This window comes from Triticum dicoccoides, chromosome 2A, assembly GCF_002162155.2.
Source record: "Triticum dicoccoides isolate Atlit2015 ecotype Zavitan chromosome 2A, WEW_v2.0, whole genome shotgun sequence".
NCBI lineage: Eukaryota > Viridiplantae > Streptophyta > Magnoliopsida > Poales > Poaceae > Triticum > Triticum dicoccoides.
In genome coordinates this window covers 532,422,592-532,434,153 of record NC_041382.1, presented here as the reverse complement: position 1 = coordinate 532,434,153, position 11,562 = coordinate 532,422,592, and the positions used below count along the sequence as shown (strand labels likewise).

Sequence of the window (11,562 nt, the reverse complement as noted above, 5' to 3'; positions counted from 1 at the left end):
GTTGCCGAGTGGACAGAAGCCGAACTTCCTAAAGAGTACGGCACGTACTCCAATTGGATCATGCACTTTAACGGCTCTAAAATGCTGGCTGGCCTGGGGGCTGGCATCGTTCTGACGTCCCCCACCGGAGATACAGTCCAATACGTACTCCAAATACTATACACAGACTCCAACAACGCATCCAAATACGAGACCCTATTACATGGTCTCTGGATGGCAGTTTCCATGGGCATTCAACGCCTGGAGGTGTGTGGGGACTCGAACCTCGCAATATCTCAAATTAATGGAGACTTCAATGCCAAGGATCCGAAAATGGCGGCATAGCGCAACGCCGTCCTCAAAATGTCAGCTCGGTTCGAGGGGCTTGAATTCCACCATGTCGCTCGGGAAAACAATCAGGCGGCAGATATCCTCGCCCGTATCGGCGCTAAGCGTGATCCTGTCCCACCTAACATCTTATTGGAAAGGCTATTTAAGCCATCCGTGGTATGGGAAGGGGACACCTGTAACAATAATCCAGACCCGGCCACAACACCAGATACCGAACACTCTGACACAATCGGAGGCTCTGCCATCGAAATAACACCTTCAGCCCACGTGATAATGGTCGTCATCGCCCCGTGGACAAAACCTTTCCTAGCCTAGCTAACTAGGCAGGAACTACCCGAGGACCAAAATGAGGCACACTGCATAGTGCGGTGATCTAAAGCCTACAAGGTCCACGATTGAGATCTTTATAAGAAAAGCACTACCGGAGTCCTTCAAAGATGCATCTCCGAAGAGGAAGGGCAGAAGCTTTTGGCAGAAATCCATGCTGGGCTCGGCGGCCACCATGCTGCAGCCCGGGCCCTTGTAAGCAAGGCCTTCCGTATAGGTTTCTATTGGCCGACGGCCCGAGCAGATGCACAGGATCTTGTCCAACGTTGCGTCGGTTGCCAGCTTTTTGCAAACCAAAGCCATATGCCACCTACCGCTCTCCAAAAAATCCCCATTACTTGGCCCTTTGCGGTCTGGGGGCTTGATATGGTCGGACCCCTCAAAGGGGGAACCCATAAGAAAAAATACTTACTGGTCATGGTGAATAAATTCACCAAATGGATAGAAGCCAAACCCGTTAAAATGGTTGAATCCGGACTGGTGATAGACTTCGTATCTGGGCGTGTACACCATTATGGCATCCCCCACAGCATCATCACTGACAACGGCACGAACCTTACAACCGACGAGGTAAAACTTTGGTGTAGCAACATGGGCATCAAGCTCGATTATGCTTCTGTTTATCACCCGCAAACTAACGGTCAAGTCGAGCGAGCACATGGTCTTATCATGAGTGGCATCAAACCCAGATTAGTGCGGTCCTTAAAGGAATCAAACACACACTGGGTAGAGGAGCTCGACTCCGTACTATGGGGGTTGCGGACCACGTCGAATCGCACTACCGGATACACACCATTTTTATAGTGTACGAAGAGGCAGTTCTGCCTTGCGACATAATTCATGACTCACCTCGAGTGCGCATGTACGAAGAGAAAGAGGCCGAGCTCAATCGGCAGGACAATTTGGACGCCCTGGAGGAGGAGCGTGACGTGGCAAAAGCCCGTTCCGCATTCTATCAGCAACAGGATCGAAAGTAGCAAAGCAGAGAAGTACGGGCCAAAACCTATAATGTTGGCGAACTAGTTCTATGCCTGCCGGAGAAGAAAAAGAACAAGCTCAAGCCCAAATGGGAAGGTCCCTTCATTATTGACCAGGTTCTGACCAGTGGAGCGTATCGTCTGCGGGATGCATCGGACAATCGACTCGAGCCAAACCCATGGAACGCAGCCAGACTCCGAAGATTCTACGCCTAGTGCCAGACTCTATGTTCGTCTCCTTACCCCCGTCAATTTTTTGCATATCCATTATCTATCTTTTCTCTCTTTCTCTCTTCTTTTTTCTTCTCCTCAAGGCCTTAAAAGGCTAACTTGTGTCTTGACTACACAATCTTGACGCGCTAACCGCGCTCATTATACCTGGGGGCTTCTTATACAGAAGCTTAATATAACTATTTTTCTGGGCTTTATGCCACACACATGTGTTATTCTTCCACATGTACCTTTTTTCTCCATTATATGCATCGATATGACTTAAGTTTTGGCCAAGCTGGGTTGCCTGGCTCTTGTATTTATACCCTACGTTCCCGTTAATTCGGCTAGGGCATAAGGGGAGCACCTCTGCGATTGTTGCTGTCGGGTCAGCCGGATGTGTACCTCAGACTGGGTGAAGCCGAAAGCTAGCGTTCTTAAGAGAATATTCGATTGGTGAACAAAAGATGAATTTTATTTATTTTGATACATGCCCCCAGATGTTTATAGCCTGCGTCTCTTTTTGCAGTTCGAACATGCATATTAGGGCATGCATACCCAGGGAAAGGAACCCTTAACGGAACTATTCTCCCTGGAAGATGTTTCTTACTATCCATGTAATATAACATAGCTAGTTGGGTACTTGTCTGTTCAAGCACTTATGACCCCTACGCCTAGTTTCCACGCATACCCCAGTTTTTACATAACCGAGCGGGTATTCGGATACACTCCAGACTATCTGGTCCAGAGGTCGAAGCGAAAAGGTCCGCCATGACAAATGATTTACAATTAAACCTAAGAATGGGTTTTGTTTAACCGGGTGATTTGGGTGGGTTTTCTACGTGGGTTTCTTTAGTTCGGGTCTTACTGGGTGGAGTCTGACTACATTTAGTTTGGTTTAGTTTACTGTAGGAAGTAATTGGGTTTGGGTTGGTATGGGCTGAAACAGTTCCAGTTCAAAACAGTTTTGACCCGTGGTTAACAACCGGTGTGTGAGATCAGTTTGTATTCATATAGTTTATCCCAGTGTGGATGGCCGCTACAACTCTCATCCATCGCGAGGCTCAACAAGTCAACAGACTGTTGGGAGGAAGCTACGGGGTCACCTCAGCCAAGCCGGCTGCGCTCGCCCGCGAGGATGGGACTCCACTCTAGTGCTCGATGCCCTATAGGCCACCGTGTTCCCAGCCGCGGATCTGCGTTGGCGTGTCCGTCCACCATGTCGCCTGCCACGACGCCTCTGCCACTCTCTTCGTCCAGACCTGGGCCACCGCATACCACCTCGGGGATGCCCTCGATAGTGCCGATCCTTCCCAGGCCGTGCTCCTGCCGCCGCCGCCCGTCCTCGACCGCTCCCTCGTTGCCGACCCCGACGACCTGCTCGGCAAGACACTCGTCAGGATGAGCCGCCTTGCGTCTGGCCCTCCGCCTACGCGTCCGCCAGTGAGCAGGGTCTCCACATCCGTCTCCGGTGATCGCGTCCTCCCCCCTGGTGCGCGACCAGATCGACGGGATCAAGGACGCAGCGGTGGCTGCACTGGGAATTAGCGCATGTCGTCGTTCATGGCGGCGTCGACGCTGGCATGGGTGTGCCTGCTGCGGAGCCGATCCGTGGGTGTTGAAGGCGTGACGCATAGCCACATGCTATTCTTGACAGAGTGTCGGTCGAGGCTGGCGCCCCCGCTCCCCACCGAGTACTTCGGCAACTGCCTGCGCTCGTGCTTCATGGAGGCCACAATGGAGCGCCTGATGATGAGCGGCGGCTGCGGTGCCATCGGGGCGGCGATAAGGGAGATGGAGCGAGGCATGCTGGAGGGCGCCGAGGGGTGGCTGGGGCAGGTCATGTCGGTGCTGCCGCAGCGGCCCATCTCGCCGAGCTCCTCAACCACAGAGCATCTGACTGACATCGCTCGTGTCCGTGTGTGTGGTGACGAGGAGTTGGCTTGCTATTGTAAATTTGACGAGTATGTACTGTATGCTTTACCAATCTCTAGTAATTCACAAGCGGACCACAGCCCAGCGCTCAACCCATTTGAGCGAATAGTTTTAACCAATTTCAGTTGATGGTTCCAATCCACAGGTTGCCATTCGGTTTGGTTCAGTTTGGGTGGAAAGATGAAACAGGTTTGGTTTTAGTTGGGTTGAGGAAAATATCAAATATTTTAGTTGAGGTTGGGCTGCCATGCTTATTTGTTTGGGTTTGGTCCAAATATGGTTTAGTTATTAAACCATTCTTAGGATTATTTACAATCCGGCTAGGGACATTATATATGTCACTTAAAGTACACAGTCACTAAGACTGACTAAATTCTTCTTCTATTCCATCCAACAGGCTGTCTAGCCTACAATCCTATTGGGAATACTTTGCGGCTAATTCTACTTGGCCATACACCAAACTGACGGGGATCTCTTTCCCATCGGGCCCCACAGGTCCGACCTCGGCCATGTGGTTTGGGTCAGCTTTGGTATATCACGTCTTCACCATGGCCCAGGCTTCCCTTGCACCTTGTCGGCAGGCTGATATCTTCCATAATCGGAAGCGCCGCCGCGCTCCCTTGAGCTTCTCTATAAGCTCCCCCATGCCTCCTGGCGGGGAGGCGGATGGCCACAAGGCTTGGGCAATACCCTGCATCACCTGCCGAACTTGTTCGTGCAGTTGTGAGAGCTCTAGTAGAAGATCACCCGCACACCCGGTCATCTCCTCCGCGGGACGACCCGTCAGCATACCTGCAGACATAACTCTGTTAGCCAACTTCTTCACCGAACTCTTTCAAAATTTCGTTCAAGCACTTACTGAAAATGCCGCGTCGAAGCCGCTTATTCTCCTTCACGAAGTCCGCAAGCTGGGCTCGGACATCTTTCAGTTCCACGCCCACCTGGATATTGGCGTCCTGGCAATTATTCTTCTCTTGCCTGACCCACGTAAGCACGCGCTCGCCAGCATTTAGTTGTCGATTAGCACGTTGCGCATTCTCCGGCACGGCCTCCGGATTCACTCCGGAGTCATCTGCAACATCTATTGTTAGATTTGCATGCATGCCGCATACTATCTGGTACCTGTCATTCTGGGCCTTCTCGAACTCCTTCAACGCGGCAACCGCGGCCCGTAGCTGGGCTTTGCACTCTTCCAGCTCTTGAGACAATTGGGTATTCTTCTCAGTAAGATCCTACACAAATAATGATCCTTAAATCAGTTGTGTTAATTGTTTCAAGTCTCAGGGGCTACTGATATATATATAATCGTCAGATTTTCTTACCCGTATATCCTTTACATACTGGTCCGTGGCTCTGGCAAGACCGTTTTGAGCAGCATGGGTGTACGCATCTCCTGATTTGAAGGCATAGAACGCCTCTTGGGAGAAACAAGCGTCACGGAGTACTGCCCGGCGACGCCTGTGGTTCATGGCGCTCTCCACTTCGGAAATTGTAGCGGATAGTCTATCCGCATCCTCTGTAGGAGGAGCATCCGACGTTCACCCCGTGTTAGCTTCCGTCTCTATGTCCGGCCCTGGAGCCCGACTGGTGGAGGCGTGATCGACAACCTCTTCGGATATAGTCCGGCGAGCGTTTTTCCTACTAGGAAACATGGATGTCATTATATTTTAAGAAAGACGACAACCACGGAGCGAGGTTCTGTATCATACCTCTGCGCCGGCGTCTCAGTCCTGACCGCCTTCCTTTTTAGCCTACCTGGCTTCGGTGTCCCTTGTTGGCGAGTCACCTCAGGTTCGGCATGGCGTCCCGAGGGCCTTCCCTGTAAAACACCATATGTGTACGGTAGGTAAAGTGCATAAAAGGGGATCCTTCTAGGAAGTTGGGACTCCGATTTTCTTACATGCGATGCAGGGAGTAGCCCAGGATAGTCGGCTATGATGGCCACCATGGCATGATCGCAGCTCAATTGATAGAATGTCGTGTCGATCAGCTCCACAAATATGTCCGGATCCTCTTCAAGTCCGGGATGGAGGGCCCAGTCAGGGTCCTCCGGTTGTGGAGGTGGGCTGTTGACCTCCCTTACATCTTTTCGCAATTCCTGCCATGAAACGGCAAGGTGAGTATTTATGGCGAAGAATGCGGGAAGGTTGGGAGTAAAAAGTGATAGCTCACCCAGCTTGGAGGGTTGTACATGGAGAATCCATCCCGTGGCTTAATACGGATGAACTCCTCTTCCTCTCCCTTGAACAAATAGGACCGAATTTTGCTAGAGTAGCAATTGAGTCCGGTCCCTTAGGCCCGCAGCGGGTGGCATCATCTTCCCCGTTAAAGCACCACATGGGGTGCCCTCGATATTGAAGTGGCTGCACCCCCCGCATTATACATATTGACATAACCTCGATTATTGTCAGTCCTGATTGAGCCAGCACTTTTATCCGGCCCATCAGGTAAAGGACTTCTCCGTTATCTTCCTCCTGAGGGCTCCGTGGGCGCCAGCTTTGGCGTTTCCTCAAAGGGGCATTGTCGAACTCGAGAAGACCCATCCGAATAGGATCTGGAAGGGGGACATCCTCCATGTAAAACCACTCCGAAGGCCAGTCTTCGGACGTCTTCTTCGGGGTACCGGACAAGTATCTGGTCCCGGCGATGCGCCATATTTCGGCTCCGCCCACTTGATATATTGACCCCTTCTGTGTACGGGGCACAAGGCAGAATAGCCTCTTCCACAGCTTGAAATGATCTTCGCAGCCCAGAAACAGCTCACAAAAGGAAACATAACCAGCGATGTGTAATATGGAAGCAGGGGTGAAATTATGCAACTGGAGGCCATAAAACTCTAGGAGCCCGCGGAGGAACGGATGGATTGGAAATCCAAGTCCCCTTAGTAAATAAGGGACAAGGCATACCCGCTCCCCCTTGGAGGGGTTGGGGAAGCTCTCCGCTTGCTCCCCGTCATTATAGGTGGCGATCCCGGCTCGAACGGGGACCATATACGCTGGAGGGAGAAATCCCTGGGTATGTAACTCTACTAATTGGCTGTGCGGGACGGAACACTTCTCCCAATCACCGGGCTTAGGGCTACGGGAGCGGGAGGAGGAGCTGCGATGGCCGGCCATGTTGGAATGGGTTTTTCCGAGCGCGCTCCGATGGATACTCGCCGTGGGAGGATGGTGTGGTCTGGAACTAAGAATCCCCGTCTCTTTAATAGACGGTTTACTTACATGGCTAGGGTGGCGAATGTAAAAATGCCCTGGCTCCTCGCATTCGCTCGACACATGGAAGATAGCCCTTATTGGGCACGGAAGCCAAGAACTGCAACATCTATGGGGAGCCGGACACTACTCAGCAGATATTCATAATTTGGAGAAGAAGCCGCCTTGCAATGCCGGAGATAATCTGCGCGCCGGACTCATCGTCATTGAAGCTTGGTTCGGGGGCTACTGAGGGAGTCCTGGATTAGGGGGTCTCTGGACAGCCGGACTATATCCTTTGGCCGGACTATTGGACTATGAAGATACAAGATTGAAGACTTCGTCCCGTGTCCGGATGGGACTCTCCTTGGCGTGGAAGGCAAGCTTGGCAATACGGATATGTAGATCTCCTCCCTTGTAACCGACTCTATGAAACCCTATCCCCCTCCGGTGTCTATATAAATCGGAGGGTTTAGTCCATAGGAAAACATACAATCATACCATAGTCTAGCTTCTAGGGTTTAGCCTCTACGATCTCGTGGTAGATCAACTCTTGTAATACTCATATCATCAAGATCAATCAAGCAGGAAGTATGGTATTACCTCCATCGAGAGGGCCCGAACCTGGGTAAACATCGTGTCCCCCGCCTCCTATTACCATCCGCCTTAGACGCACAGTTCGGGACCCCCTACCCGAGATCCGCCGGTTTTGACACCGACACCAAGCAAAACTATGCAATCATTACCTAGTATAAACTAGATTGTGAGCCTCATTCAATAATAGTTGGTTAATAGACTTCAAAGCTTCAGGCACACTTCGTTAGAGTAATTAAATGGTAAGGCCTTTAATTATGTCAACTAATAGTTATACAAGTACCCAACATCAGGCATCATTCTTTGGGCATCTCATTATCTGAGGACAAATAAAGCAATTGAAAAGACCAAAATAACTATGCCTGAAACAAACAAGGAATTGAACTGTTGACTTGGATACAGTGACTTACCTTAACAGGTTGAAGAGGCTCAGCGCAGCTCCTACTTCTCTTGCAAGGATCCTTCCTAACATCTTGTACTTGGAAATCCTCAATCTTATCTTCATTGCACCCCCTCTGCAAGGTGACACAAACTAGTTACTCGTCTCCTTGGAAGATAAATATGCATACTTTCCAGTACGTGAACACAAAAGGATGAGATTATAACAAAACAACACTACATAATGAAACATGCTACATCTCTTGCACTTGCACACAATGAAATGAGCATTTACTATGTCTGCATTATGTAAAAACTAGGCATACCTTCGAACTGGATCTCCAGGTACTCTTGGAGAGCCTACTTTAGTGTACAGTCAGACCTTTATGTCACCTATGAGTTAGAAAAGGCCCCAATACAGCAGCCCATAGTGTTTAAATCATTGACAAGCTCAGTTAGAGTGTTAGGTCAAGAACAGCAAGTAATCAAAGCAAACAGTCATAGTATGGCTGGCTGATGCAAACAAGCAATTGAACAAATGTGTGAGCAAATCTTACATATCAAGAAAAGAAGCAAAGAAGGAGGCTTAAAGACCATCACTTGACTGACCAGCTTTAAGGGACATTTAAACATCATGTGCAACGTATGAATAACATAAACATTGCATATTACAGATTCTACAATAGAATGCACATGTATTAGGTTATGCCATGTATGATGATGCCTAAATGTACACTATAGCAGGCAGGAGTGATTCATCATTCCACGCACAATTGAATTGCAGGTTAAGGGCCAGTTCTATTCCGCCTTTTCAGGGCTTATTATCAAAATAACCCATAAAAGATGGAAAGAAGTCATTTTTGAGTTATGGGCTTGGGCTTAACTAATTTTGCTTTGGAGGGGGGTGTTTCGGGTAGAACCTCACTAAAAATTGAAGGGAAGGGGAATAGTGAAATGACTCTGTTCTCTGCCTATATTACACTCAAAATGCAACTGGTGACGCCCGCGTCACACCTCACCCTCAAGTAAAAACAAACACGCAAGCGTTCATTGCCCTGCCCGCTTGCATCTCCTCTCCCCTTTCCGTCTACCTTGATACCCTGCCTGCAGCACTAGGGTTCCTCCAGCAAGCCATCGCCACTGGTCCCATCTGGCCTGGTCCTCGACGATGCTCTGTCCAGCTAGGCTACATGGCCGGCGGGTAGGGGCAAATCTCCCTGGCTACTCCTCCCTCTGGTGTCGCCCCTTATTCTCATGGTCTCCAACAGCTGCTCCACTGTGGTTCGTCCAACGCACTACTCCGGCAGGCGCTGCACAACTACGGTTGATGCCACACTACGACAGAAGGCACCTTATTCCCCCTCCCCACCTCCCAGGCCGTGGCCTTGAGGTGCTGTTGAAGGATGAGCTCATCCAACAAGGTGAGGATCTCCTCTGATTTTTTTGCCAAATTTTCATTCTGATCCACTATATGATGAATTGCTATGAGTTGCTTCTGCTGCTGCTATATGATGCATTGCTATGAGCTGCTCCTGCTGCTGCTGTATGATGAATTGCTATGAGTTGCTGCTGCTATATGATGAATTGCTATGAGCTGCTGCTGCTATATGATGAATTGCTATGAGCAGCAGCTGCTGCTATATGATGAGTTGCTATAAGCTGCTCCTGCTGCTACTGTATGATGAATTGCTATGAGCTGCTCCTGTTGATGCTATATGATGAATTGTTATGAGCTGCTCCTCCTGCTGCTATATGATGAATTGCTATGAGCTGCTCCTGATGCTGCTATATGATGAATTGCTATGAGCTGCTGGTGGTATATGATGAATTGCACACTGCTGCTACTGTTGTATGATGAGTTGCTATGAGCTGCTGCTGCTTCTATATGATGCTTTCAGTTGGTGCTGCTATATGATAATAACCAGCCACTTGGACCATCGAATTTCAATAAATAATTGTTCTTCATTTAAATGTGGGTCATGCATTTTTCGTTTAAATTAGGCAATGGGATCTCTATGGAAAACATTGACCAAAGTAGATTGTGCCAAGTAGATGGTATCTTTGTATTTGCATTTTGAGCAAATAGTGAAGGTCTGTTTTCCTATCATATTAATCACTGCACTGGGTTCAATTTGTGATGTTTGCAAGTCAAATTAATTTTCATATGGGCAGCAAAATGAAAAATATAATGCAATCTAGACTTTTCGCTGATCATACCAAAGATAAGCTGAAAACGCAATGAAAAGAACTGGTTGGCTTATTACATGGAGCTTATATTCACATGTGCTTATTTTCTTAGGATAACTCGTAATAACTGTCCCTAAGAAACTTGGCCAATAGAACTGACATACAAATAACATGTCACGATGATTGCAATGGAGGAGTGATGTACCATAGCACACTCTATAGGCTCACCACTGCCTCTCCTTTTTTTGCGATGTTCCATGAAATTTCCACATACATCTTGTCATTTTTAATTGTGTAACCCTATCTGCAAGTTGACACGGCTAATTTCAGACATCTCTGCATGATAATACATTGCATATCCCTTGCGCATATTTAAACCACCAATTAATGATTGTGTGCGTAGCATAAACTAGCCATGACTCTGTGTACTGGACTAGCAGGCACTCTAAGGGAGCCTAATGTAGTGTACTGGAATTCCTACATGCCACCTACGATTTTGTGTAATGTACTAGCTTTGTTCCTAAATATATGTCTATGTAGAGATTCCAGTATGGACCACAAACAGATGTATATAGATGCATTTTCGAGTGTAGATTCACTCATTTTGCTCCGTATGTAGCCTATAGTGGAATCTCTAGAAAGACTTATATTTAGGAACGGAGGTACGAGGTAGTATCATGTATGACATCTACATATCTAATTTAGCAGCCAATAGTAGAAATCATTGTCTGCACAAAGGGATTACTGGTCGAAAATCCTAGCAAAGCACGCTGGAAGGCACAGAACAATACAAGAGAGAGAGAGAGAGACGCTTACAAGATCATAGCAATGCCTCGGTCCAGGATCTTGGTTGGCCAAGTTGTTAGATCCAGAAGAAACATCGTCCTTGTAGTTTTTGCCAGCTGCATAACAGGTAACAGCGACATGTTAGTATATTTGAAATACATTGAGCAGGTGATGTTGGACGGGTTTAAAGGTGACAAGTACCTAGGTCGTGGCGGGTGCTTGGCATCTTGCCAGATGGTGGGAATCAGGTTAGAAACGTCAAGGGTGATGACGCTGCGCTAGCTGTAAGGGTCCGGTAAGGAGATCTAGAACCATGTAGTAGGGTGTTTGTGGAGCGGCTCCAGTAGGGTGGACTACAGTGTGGGTGAAGCGGATCTGTGGTCGTGGACGAGGGCGTACGTGAAGCTGCTCCGGTAGGGTGGACTACGGTGTGGGCAAAGCGGATCTGTGGTCGTGGACGAGGGCGTAGGTGAAGCTGCTCCGGTGGTTGGGTTAAGGATGGTGTCAACGATGCGGATCTGCGGCCATGGACGGGGCGTCATAAGCTGCTCCGGTAGGTTGGATGAGGGTGCGAGGAAGCGAATCTGAGGGCGTGGACTTGTGAGTTGGCAAAGTGGCCTCGGTAGGGTTGAAAATGGTATAGGCGA

General features: G+C 48.8%; 1 pseudogene; it reads left to right on the top strand.

The window, feature by feature from the left end:
- The first annotated feature begins 2,615 nt into the window (after positions 1 to 2,615).
- Positions 2,616 to 11,562, top strand: part of LOC119357925 — a 129,245-nt pseudogene continuing 120,298 nt past the window's right edge.